The sequence below is a fragment of the Denticeps clupeoides genome, unplaced genomic scaffold (genome assembly GCF_900700375.1).
Source record: "Denticeps clupeoides unplaced genomic scaffold, fDenClu1.1, whole genome shotgun sequence".
Lineage (NCBI taxonomy): Eukaryota > Metazoa > Chordata > Actinopteri > Clupeiformes > Denticipitidae > Denticeps > Denticeps clupeoides.
In genome coordinates, this window is record NW_021630086.1 from 44,370 (window position 1) to 52,391 (window position 8,022).

The following is an 8,022-nucleotide window of genomic DNA, read 5'->3' on the forward strand; positions in this document are numbered from 1 at the left end:
CTGTGATATGTTTTCAAGCCTAGGTTGTTTAAAGTCCAAGATTTTCAAGCAGAGATTGCTTACGGCCATACCAGCCCAAGAACGCCCGGTCTCGTCTGATCTCGGAAGCTAAGAAGGCTTGGGCCTGGTTAGTACTTGGATGGGAGACCTCCTGGAAATACCAGGTGCTGTAAGCTTTAACTGTTGAAAAACTGTATAAATTGAAGTTTTTTTGCATCGCTTTGTTAGTTTTTTCCTAAAGTAAGTTAAGAGGTATTTTCACTCTGTAATATGTTTTCAAGCCTAGGTTGTTTAAAGTCCAAGATTTTCAAGCAGAGATTGCTTACGGCCATACCAGCCCAAGAACGCCCGGTCTCGTCTGATCTCGGAAGCTAAGAAGGCTTGGGCCTGGTTAGTACTTGGATGGGAGACGTCCTGGGAATACCAGGTGCTGTAAGCTTTAACTGTTGAAAAACTTTCTAAAATGAAGTTTTTTTGCATCGCTTTGTTAGTTTTTTTCTAAAGTGAGTTAAGAGGTATTTTCACTCTGTGATATGTTTTCAAGCCTAGCTTGTTTAAAGTCCAAGATTTTCAAACAGCGATTGCTTACGGCCATACCAGCCCAAGAACGCCCGGTCTCGTCTGATCTCGGAAGCTAAGAAGGCTTGGGCCTGGTTAGTACTTGGATGGGAGATATCCTGGGAATGCCAGGTGCTGTAAGCTTTAACTGTTGAAAAACTTTTTAAAATGAAGTTTTTTTGCATCGCTTTGTTAGTTTTTTTCTAAAGTAAGTTAAGAGGTATTTTCACTCTGTGATATGTTTTCAAGCCTAGGTTGTTTAAAGTCCAAGATTTTCAAGCAGAGATTGCTTACGGCCATACCAGCCCAAGAACGCCTGGTCTCGTCTGATCTCGGAAGCTAAGAAGGCTTGAGCCTGGTTAGTACTTGGATGTGAGACCTCCTGGGAATACCAGGTGCTGTAAGCTTTAACTGTTGAAAATCTTTTTAAAATGAAGTTTTTTTGCATCGCTTTGTTAGTTTTTTTCTAAAGTAAGTTAAGAGGTATTTTCACTCTGTGATATGTTTTCAAGCCTAGGTTGTTTAAAGTCCAAGACTTTCAAGCAGAGATTGCTTACGGCCATACCAGCCCAAGAACGCCCGGTCTCGTCTGATCTCGTAAGCTAAGAAGGCTTGGGCCTGGTTAGTACTTGGATGGGAGACCTCCTGGAAATACCAGGTGCTGTAAGCTTTAACTGTTGAAAAACTTTTTAAAATGAAGTTTTTTTGCATCGCTTTGTTAGTTTTTTCCTAAAGTAAGTTAAGAGGTATTTTCACTCTGTGATATGTTTTCAAGCCTAGGTTGTTTAAAGTCCAAGATTTTCAAGCAGAGATTGCTTACGGCCATACCAGCCCAAGAACGCCCGGTCTCGTCTGATCTCGGAAGCTAAGAAGGCTTGGGCCTGGTTAGTACTTGGATGGGAGACCTCTTAAGAATACCAGGTGCTGTAAGCTTTAACTGTTGAAAAACTTTGTAAAATGAAGTTTTTTTGCATCGCTTTGTTAGTTTTTTTCTAAAGTGAGTTAAGAGGTATTTTCACTCTGTGATATGTTTTCAAGCCTAGGTTGTTTAAAGTCCAAGATTTTCAAGCAGCGATTGCTTACGGCCATACCAGCCCAAGAACGCCCGGTCTCGTCTGATCTCGGAAGCTAAGAAGGCTTGGGCCTGGTTAGTACTTGGATGGGAGACCTCCTGGGAATGCCAGGTGCTGTAAGCTTTAACTGTTAAAAAAAACTTTTTAAAATGAAGTTTTTTTGCATCGCTTTGTTAGTTTTTTTCTAAAGTAAGTTAAGAGGTATTTTCACTCTGTGATATGTTTTCAAGCCTAGGTTGTTTAAAGTCCAAGATTTTCAAGCAGAGATTGCTTACGGCCATACCAGCCCAAGAACGCCCGGTCTCGTCTGATCTCAGAAGCTAAGAAGGCTTGGGCCTGGTTAGAACCCTAACCCAAGCCTTCTTAGCTTCCGAGATCAGACGAGACCGGGCGTTCTTGGGCTGGCATGGCCGTAAGCAATCTCTGCTTGAAAATCTTAGACTTTAAACAATCCAGGCTTGAAAACATATCACAGAATGAAAATACCTCTTAACTTACTTTAGAAAAAAAACTAACAAAGCGATGCAAAAAAACTTCATTTTAAAAAGTTTTTCAACAGTTAAAGCTTACAGCGCCTGGTATTTCCAGGAGGTCTCCCATCCAAGTACTAACCAGGCCCAAGCCTTCTTAGCTTCTGAGATCAGACGAGACAGGGCGTTCTTGGGCTGGTATAGCCGTAAGCAATCTCTGCTTTAAAATCTTGGACTTTAAACAACCTAGGCTTGAAAACATATCACAGAATGAAAATACCTCTTAACTTACTTTAGAAAAAAACTAACAAAGTGATGCAAAAAAACTTCATTTTAAAAAGTTTTTCAGCAGTTAAAGCTAACAGCACCTGGTATTCCCAGGAGGTCTCCCATCCAAGTACTAAACCGGCCCAAGCCTTCTTAGCTTCCGAGATCAGACAAGACCGGGTTTTCTTGGGCTGGTATGGCCGTAAGCAATCTTTGCTTGAAAATCTTGGACTTTAAACAACCCAGGCTTGAAAACATTTCACAGAATGAAAATACCTCTTAACTTACTTTAGAAAAAAACTAACAAAGCGATGCAAAAAAACTTCAATTTAAAAAGTTTTTCAACAGTTAAAGCTTACAGCGCCTGGTATTTCCAGGAGGTCTCCCATCCAAGTACTAACCAGGCCCAAGCCTTCTTAGCTTCCGAGATCAGACGAGACCGGGCGTTGTTGGGCTGGTATGGCCGTAAGCAATCTCTGCTTGAAAATCTTGGACTTTAAACAACCTAGGCTTGAAAACATATCACAGAATGAAAATACCTCTTAACTTACTTTAGAAAAAAAATAACAAAGCGATGCAAAAAATCTTCATTTTAAAAAGTTTTTCAGCAGTTAAAGCTTACAGCACCTGGTATTCCCAGGAGGTCTCCCATCAAAGTACTAAACAGGCCCAAGCCTTCTTAGCTTCCGAGATCAGACGAGACTGGGTTTTCTTGGGCTGGTATGGCCGTAAGCAATCTTTGCTTGAAAATCTTGGACTTTAAACAACCTAGGCTTGAAAACATATCACAGAATGAAAATACCTCTTAACTACTTTAGAAAAAAACGAACAAAGCGATGCAAAAAAAAAAAAAAATTTAAAAAGTTTTTCTACAGTTAAAGCTTACAGCACCTGGTATTCCCAGGAGGTCTCCCATCCAAGTAGTAACCAGGCCCAAGCCTTCTTAGCTTCCGAGATCAGACGAAACCGGGCGTTCTTGGGCTGGTATGGCCGTAAGCAATCTCTGCTTGAAAATCTTGGACTTTAACCATCTAGGCTTGAAAACATATGACAGAATGAAAATACCTCTTAACTTACTTTAGAAAAAAACTAACAAAGCGATGCAAAAAAACTTATTTTAAAAAGTTTTTCAACAGTTAAAGCTTACAGCACCTGGTATTCCCAGGAGGTCTCCCATCCAAGTACTAACCAGGCCCAAGCCTTCTTAGCTTCCGAGATCAGACTAGACCGGGCGTTCTCGGGCTGGTTTGGCCGTAAGCAATCTCTGCTTAAAATTCTTGGACTTTAAACAACCTAGGCTTGAAAACATATCACAGAATGAAAATACCTCTTAACTTACTTTAGAAAAAAACTAACAAAGCGATGCAAAAAATCTTCATTTTAAAAAGTTTTTCAGCAGTTAAAGCTTACAGCACCTGGTATTCCCAGGAGGTCTCCCATCCAAGTACTAACCAGGCCCAAGCCTTCTTAGCTTCCGAGATCAGACGAGACCGGGCGTTCTTGGGCTGGTATGGCCATAAGCAATCTCTGCTTGAAAATCTTGGACTTTAAACAACCTAGGCTTGAAAACATATCACAGAATGAAAATACCTCTTAACTTACTTTAAAAAAAAACTAACAAAGCGAAGCAAAAAATCTTCATTTTAAAAAGTTTTTCAACAAGTAAAGCTTACAGCACCTGGTATTCCAAGGAGGTCTCCCATCCAAGTACTAACCAGGCCCAAGCCTTCTTAGCTTCCGAGATCAGACGAGACCGGGCGTTCTTCGGCTGGTATGGCCGTAAGCAATCTCAGCTTGAAAATCTTGGACTTTAAACAAATAAGGCTTGAAAACATATCACAGAGTCAAAATACCTCTTAACTTACTTTAGGAAAAAAATGAACAAAGCGATGCAAAAAACTTCATTTTCAAAAGTTTTTCAACAGCTAAAGCTTACAGCACCTGGTATTCCCAGGCAGTCTCCCATCCAAGAAGAAATCAGGCCCAAGCCTTCTTAGCTTCAGAGCTCAGACGAGACCGAGCGTTCTTTGGTTGGTATGGCTGTAAGCAATCTCTGCTTGAAAATCTTGCACTTTAAACAGATAAGGCTTGAAAACATATCACAGTGTGAAAATACCTCTTAACTTACTTTAGAACATAAACTAACAAAGCGATGCAAAAAACTTCATTTTGAAAAGTGTCAGAGTTAAACCTTGTTCTAACACTTATTAAATAACTGGAGAAGGAAGACACGAAGCAGGTCGAGTTCGTTTACTTGCAAGGAGAGCTATCAGAAACACACCCACAGGTTGCCTCCAACAGCTCTGTGGTTTCTGACGTGCCTCCTCTTTTTATTCAATACTGGGTGGTACATTCAGACGTCAGATGGGTTTGTCCCGAACATAGAAATTCGTAGAACTTCACTGTTGTTTATCTCATGATTGGTGGTCTCCTTCTTTTTCCATCTGCAAGTTCTCCGTTCGCTGTTTTCCCAGATCCCGCCAGGTCTCGGTCACCTCGCCCCGGCGACTTTGTGTTGCAACACTTCTCTTGTTCCTCGGTTTCTCTTCCAAGTAGCTAATGATTAATGCTGATGTCTTTTAGATGTTAACATTACAAATACAGATGTTGGCTAATGTTTACTATAGCTGGTGTTTTCCAGCGGTTAACATTCCAAATACAGATGTAATACAAAAAGGGTGATTGCATGATAACTTATATACTTTTTCCAACAAAAAGGTTTTCAACAGCTAAAGCTTACAGCACCTGGTATTCCCAGGCAGTCTCCCATCCAAGTACTAACCAGGCCCAAGCCTGCTTAGCTTCCGAGATCAGACGAGACAGGGCGTTCTTGGGCTGGTATGGCCATAAGCAATCGCTGCTTGAAAATCTTGGACTTTAAACAACCTAGGCTTGAAAACATATCACAGAGTGAAAATACCTCTTAACTTAATTTGGAAAAAAAACTAACAAAGCGATGCAAAAAAAGTTCATTTTAAAAAGTTTTTCAACAGTTAAAGCTTACAGCACCTGGTATTACCAGGAGGTCTCCCATCCAAGTAGTAACCAGGCCCAAGCCTTCTTAGCTTCCGAGATCAGACGAGACCGGGCGTTCTTGGGCTGGTATGGCGGTAAACAATCTCTGCTTGAAAATATTGGACTTTAAACAACCTAGGCCTGAAAACATATCACAGAATGAAAATACCTCTTAACTTACTTTAGAAAAAAACTAACAAAGCGATGCAAAAAAACTTCAATTTAAAAAGTTTTTCAACAGTTAAAGCTTACAGCGCCTGGTATTCCCAGGAGGTCTCCCATCCAAGTACTAACCAGGGCCAAGCCTTCTTAGCTTCCGAGATCAGACTAGACCGGGCGTATTTGGGCTGGTATGGCCGTAAGCAATCTCTGCTTGAAAATCTTGGACTTTAAACAACCTAGGCTTGAAAACATATCACAGAATGAAAATACCTCTTAACTTACTTTAGAAAAAAACCAACAAAGCGATGCAAAAAATCTTCATTTTAAAAAGTTTTTCAGCAGTTAAAGCTTACCGCAACTGGTATTCCCAGGAGGTCTCCCATCCAAGTACTAACTAGGCCCAAGCCTTCTTAGCTTCCGAGATCAGACGAGACCGGGCTTTCTTGGGCTAGTATGGCCGAAAGCAATCTCTGCTTGAAAATCTTGGACTTTAAACAACCCAGGCTTGAAAACATATTACAGAATGAAAATACCTCTTAACTTACTTTAGAAAAAAACTAACAAAGCGATGCAAAAAAACTTCATTTTAAAAAGTTTTTTAACAGTTAAAGCTTAGAGCACCTGGTATTCCCAGGAGGTCTCCATCCAAGTGCTAAGCAGGCCCAAGCCTTCTTAGCTTCCGAGATCAGACGAGACCGGGCGTTCTTGGGCTGGTATGGCCGTAAGCAATCTCTGCTTGAAAATCTTGGACTTTAACCATCTAGGCTTGAAAACATATGACAGGATGAAAATACCTCTTAACTTACTTTAGAAAAAAACTAACAAAGCGATGCAAAAAAACTTCATTTTAAAAAGTTTTTCAACAGTTAAAGCTTACAGCACCTGGTATTCCCAGGAGGTCTCCCATCCAAGTACTAACCAGGCCCAAGCCTTCTTAGCTTTCGAGATCAGACGAGACCGGGCGTTCTTGGGCTGGTATGGCCATAAGCAATCTCTGCTTGAAAATCTTGGACTTTAAACAACCTAGGCTTGAAAACATATCACAGAATGAAAATACCTCTTAACTACTTTAGAAAAAAACGAACAAAGCGATTAAAAAAAAAATTCATTTTAAAAAGTTTTTCAACAGTTAAAGCTTACAGCACGTGGTATTCCCAGGAGGTCTCCCATCCAAGTAGTAACCAGGCCCAAACCTTCTTAGCTTCCGAGATCAGACGAGACCGGGCGTTCTTGGGCTGGTATGGCCGTAAGCAATCTCTGCTTGAAAATCTTGGACTTTAACCATCTAGGCTTGAAAACATATGACAGAATGAAAATACCTCTTAACTTACTTTAGAAAAAAAATAACAAAGCGATGCAAAAAAACTTCATTTTAAAAAGTTTTTCAACAGTTAAAGCTTACAGCACCTGGTATTCCAGGAGGTCTCCCATCCAAGTACTAACCAGGCCCAAGCCTTCATAGCTTCCGAGATCAGACGAGACCGGGCGTTCTTGGGCTGGTATGGCCGTAAGCAATCTCTGCTTGAAAATCTTGGACTTTAAACAACCTAGGCTTGAAAACATATCACAGAGTGAAAATACCTCTTAACTTAATTTGGAAAAAAAACTAACAAAGCGATGCAAAAAAAGTTCATTTTAAAAAGTTTTTCAACAGTTAAAGCTTACAGCACCTGGTATTACCAGGAGGTCTCCCATCCAAGTAGTAACCAGGCCCAAGCCTTCTTAGCTTCAGAGATCAGATGAGACCGGGCGTTCTTGGGCTGGTATGGCGGTAAACAATCTCTGCTTGAAAATATTGGACTTTAAACAACCTATGCCTGAAAACATATCACAGAATGAAAATACCTCTTAACTTACTTTAGAAAAAAACTAACAAAAGCGATGCAAAAAAAGTTCATTTTAAAAAGTTTTTCAACAGTTAAAGCTTACAGCGCCTGGTATTCCCAGGAGGTCTCCCATCCAAGTACTAACCAGGCCCAAGCCTTCTTAGCTTCCGAGATCAGACGAGACCGGGCTTTCTTGGGCTGGTATGGCCGTAAGCAAGCTCTGCTTGAAAATCTTGGACTTTAAACAACCTAGGCTTGAAAACATATCACAGAATGAAAATACCTCTTAACTTACTTTAGAAAAAAAATAACAAAGCGATGCAAAAAATCTTCATTTTAAAAAGTTTTTCAGCAGTTAAAGCTTACAGCACCTGGTATTCCCAGGAGGTCTCCCATCAAAGTACTAAACAGGCCCAAGCCTTCTTAGCTTCCGAGATCAGATGAGACTGGGTTTTCTTGGGCTGGTATGGCCGTAAGCAATCTTTGCTTGAAAATCTTGGACTTTAAACAACCTAGGCTTGAAAACATATCACAGAATGAAAATACCTCTTAACTACTTTAGAAAAAAACGAACAAAGCGATGCAAAAAAAAAAAAAAATTTAAAAAGTTTTTCTACAGTTAAAGCTTACAGCACCTGGTATTCCCAGGAG

At 40.4% G+C, this 8,022-nt stretch overlaps 14 non-coding genes and 13 pseudogenes across 14 annotated transcripts; 7 read left to right on the forward strand and 20 right to left on the reverse strand.

The window, feature by feature from the left end:
* The first annotated feature begins 57 nt into the window (after positions 1-57).
* On the forward strand, positions 58-176 carry LOC114782727 (5S ribosomal RNA). Its single transcript, XR_003748166.1, has one exon. It is a non-coding gene; the product is annotated as a 5S ribosomal RNA (ribosomal RNA).
* A 144-nt stretch (positions 177-320) lies between these two features.
* On the forward strand, positions 321-439 carry LOC114782761 (5S ribosomal RNA). Its single transcript, XR_003748198.1, has one exon. It is a non-coding gene; the product is annotated as a 5S ribosomal RNA (ribosomal RNA).
* A 144-nt stretch (positions 440-583) lies between these two features.
* LOC114782813 (uncharacterized) lies at positions 584-702 on the forward strand (annotated as a pseudogene).
* Positions 703-846: 144 nt separating this feature from the next.
* On the forward strand, positions 847-965 carry LOC114782826 (uncharacterized; annotated as a pseudogene).
* A 144-nt stretch (positions 966-1,109) lies between these two features.
* Positions 1,110-1,228, forward strand: LOC114782793 (5S ribosomal RNA). Its single transcript, XR_003748230.1, has one exon. It is a non-coding gene; the product is annotated as a 5S ribosomal RNA (ribosomal RNA).
* Positions 1,229-1,372: 144 nt separating this feature from the next.
* LOC114782732 (5S ribosomal RNA) lies at positions 1,373-1,491 on the forward strand. The gene has a single exon (XR_003748170.1). It is a non-coding gene; the product is annotated as a 5S ribosomal RNA (ribosomal RNA).
* Positions 1,492-1,635: 144 nt separating this feature from the next.
* LOC114782704 (5S ribosomal RNA) lies at positions 1,636-1,754 on the forward strand. The gene has a single exon (XR_003748144.1). It is a non-coding gene; the product is annotated as a 5S ribosomal RNA (ribosomal RNA).
* Positions 1,755-2,194: 440 nt separating this feature from the next.
* Positions 2,195-2,313, reverse strand: LOC114782857 (uncharacterized; annotated as a pseudogene).
* A 144-nt stretch (positions 2,314-2,457) lies between these two features.
* LOC114782814 (uncharacterized) lies at positions 2,458-2,576 on the reverse strand (annotated as a pseudogene).
* A 144-nt stretch (positions 2,577-2,720) lies between these two features.
* On the reverse strand, positions 2,721-2,839 carry LOC114782762 (5S ribosomal RNA). The gene has a single exon (XR_003748199.1). It is a non-coding gene; the product is annotated as a 5S ribosomal RNA (ribosomal RNA).
* Positions 2,840-2,983: 144 nt separating this feature from the next.
* On the reverse strand, positions 2,984-3,102 carry LOC114782810 (uncharacterized; annotated as a pseudogene).
* A 145-nt stretch (positions 3,103-3,247) lies between these two features.
* LOC114782779 (5S ribosomal RNA) lies at positions 3,248-3,366 on the reverse strand. The gene has a single exon (XR_003748216.1). It is a non-coding gene; the product is annotated as a 5S ribosomal RNA (ribosomal RNA).
* Positions 3,367-3,508: 142 nt separating this feature from the next.
* On the reverse strand, positions 3,509-3,627 carry LOC114782787 (5S ribosomal RNA). Its single transcript, XR_003748224.1, has one exon. It is a non-coding gene; the product is annotated as a 5S ribosomal RNA (ribosomal RNA).
* A 144-nt stretch (positions 3,628-3,771) lies between these two features.
* Positions 3,772-3,890, reverse strand: LOC114782702 (5S ribosomal RNA). The gene has a single exon (XR_003748142.1). It is a non-coding gene; the product is annotated as a 5S ribosomal RNA (ribosomal RNA).
* A 144-nt stretch (positions 3,891-4,034) lies between these two features.
* Positions 4,035-4,153, reverse strand: LOC114782726 (5S ribosomal RNA). Its single transcript, XR_003748165.1, has one exon. It is a non-coding gene; the product is annotated as a 5S ribosomal RNA (ribosomal RNA).
* Positions 4,154-4,297: 144 nt separating this feature from the next.
* On the reverse strand, positions 4,298-4,416 carry LOC114782884 (uncharacterized; annotated as a pseudogene).
* A 685-nt stretch (positions 4,417-5,101) lies between these two features.
* On the reverse strand, positions 5,102-5,220 carry LOC114782811 (uncharacterized; annotated as a pseudogene).
* Positions 5,221-5,365: 145 nt separating this feature from the next.
* LOC114782842 (uncharacterized) lies at positions 5,366-5,484 on the reverse strand (annotated as a pseudogene).
* Positions 5,485-5,628: 144 nt separating this feature from the next.
* Positions 5,629-5,747, reverse strand: LOC114782780 (5S ribosomal RNA). The gene has a single exon (XR_003748217.1). It is a non-coding gene; the product is annotated as a 5S ribosomal RNA (ribosomal RNA).
* Positions 5,748-5,891: 144 nt separating this feature from the next.
* Positions 5,892-6,010, reverse strand: LOC114782879 (uncharacterized; annotated as a pseudogene).
* Positions 6,011-6,154: 144 nt separating this feature from the next.
* Positions 6,155-6,272, reverse strand: LOC114782876 (uncharacterized; annotated as a pseudogene).
* A 143-nt stretch (positions 6,273-6,415) lies between these two features.
* On the reverse strand, positions 6,416-6,534 carry LOC114782742 (5S ribosomal RNA). The gene has a single exon (XR_003748180.1). It is a non-coding gene; the product is annotated as a 5S ribosomal RNA (ribosomal RNA).
* A 144-nt stretch (positions 6,535-6,678) lies between these two features.
* LOC114782823 (uncharacterized) lies at positions 6,679-6,797 on the reverse strand (annotated as a pseudogene).
* Positions 6,798-6,940: 143 nt separating this feature from the next.
* Positions 6,941-7,058, reverse strand: LOC114782824 (uncharacterized; annotated as a pseudogene).
* A 145-nt stretch (positions 7,059-7,203) lies between these two features.
* On the reverse strand, positions 7,204-7,322 carry LOC114782866 (uncharacterized; annotated as a pseudogene).
* A 145-nt stretch (positions 7,323-7,467) lies between these two features.
* On the reverse strand, positions 7,468-7,586 carry LOC114782766 (5S ribosomal RNA). The gene has a single exon (XR_003748203.1). It is a non-coding gene; the product is annotated as a 5S ribosomal RNA (ribosomal RNA).
* A 144-nt stretch (positions 7,587-7,730) lies between these two features.
* LOC114782804 (5S ribosomal RNA) lies at positions 7,731-7,849 on the reverse strand. The gene has a single exon (XR_003748241.1). It is a non-coding gene; the product is annotated as a 5S ribosomal RNA (ribosomal RNA).
* Between the last annotated feature and the right edge of the window lie 173 nt (positions 7,850-8,022).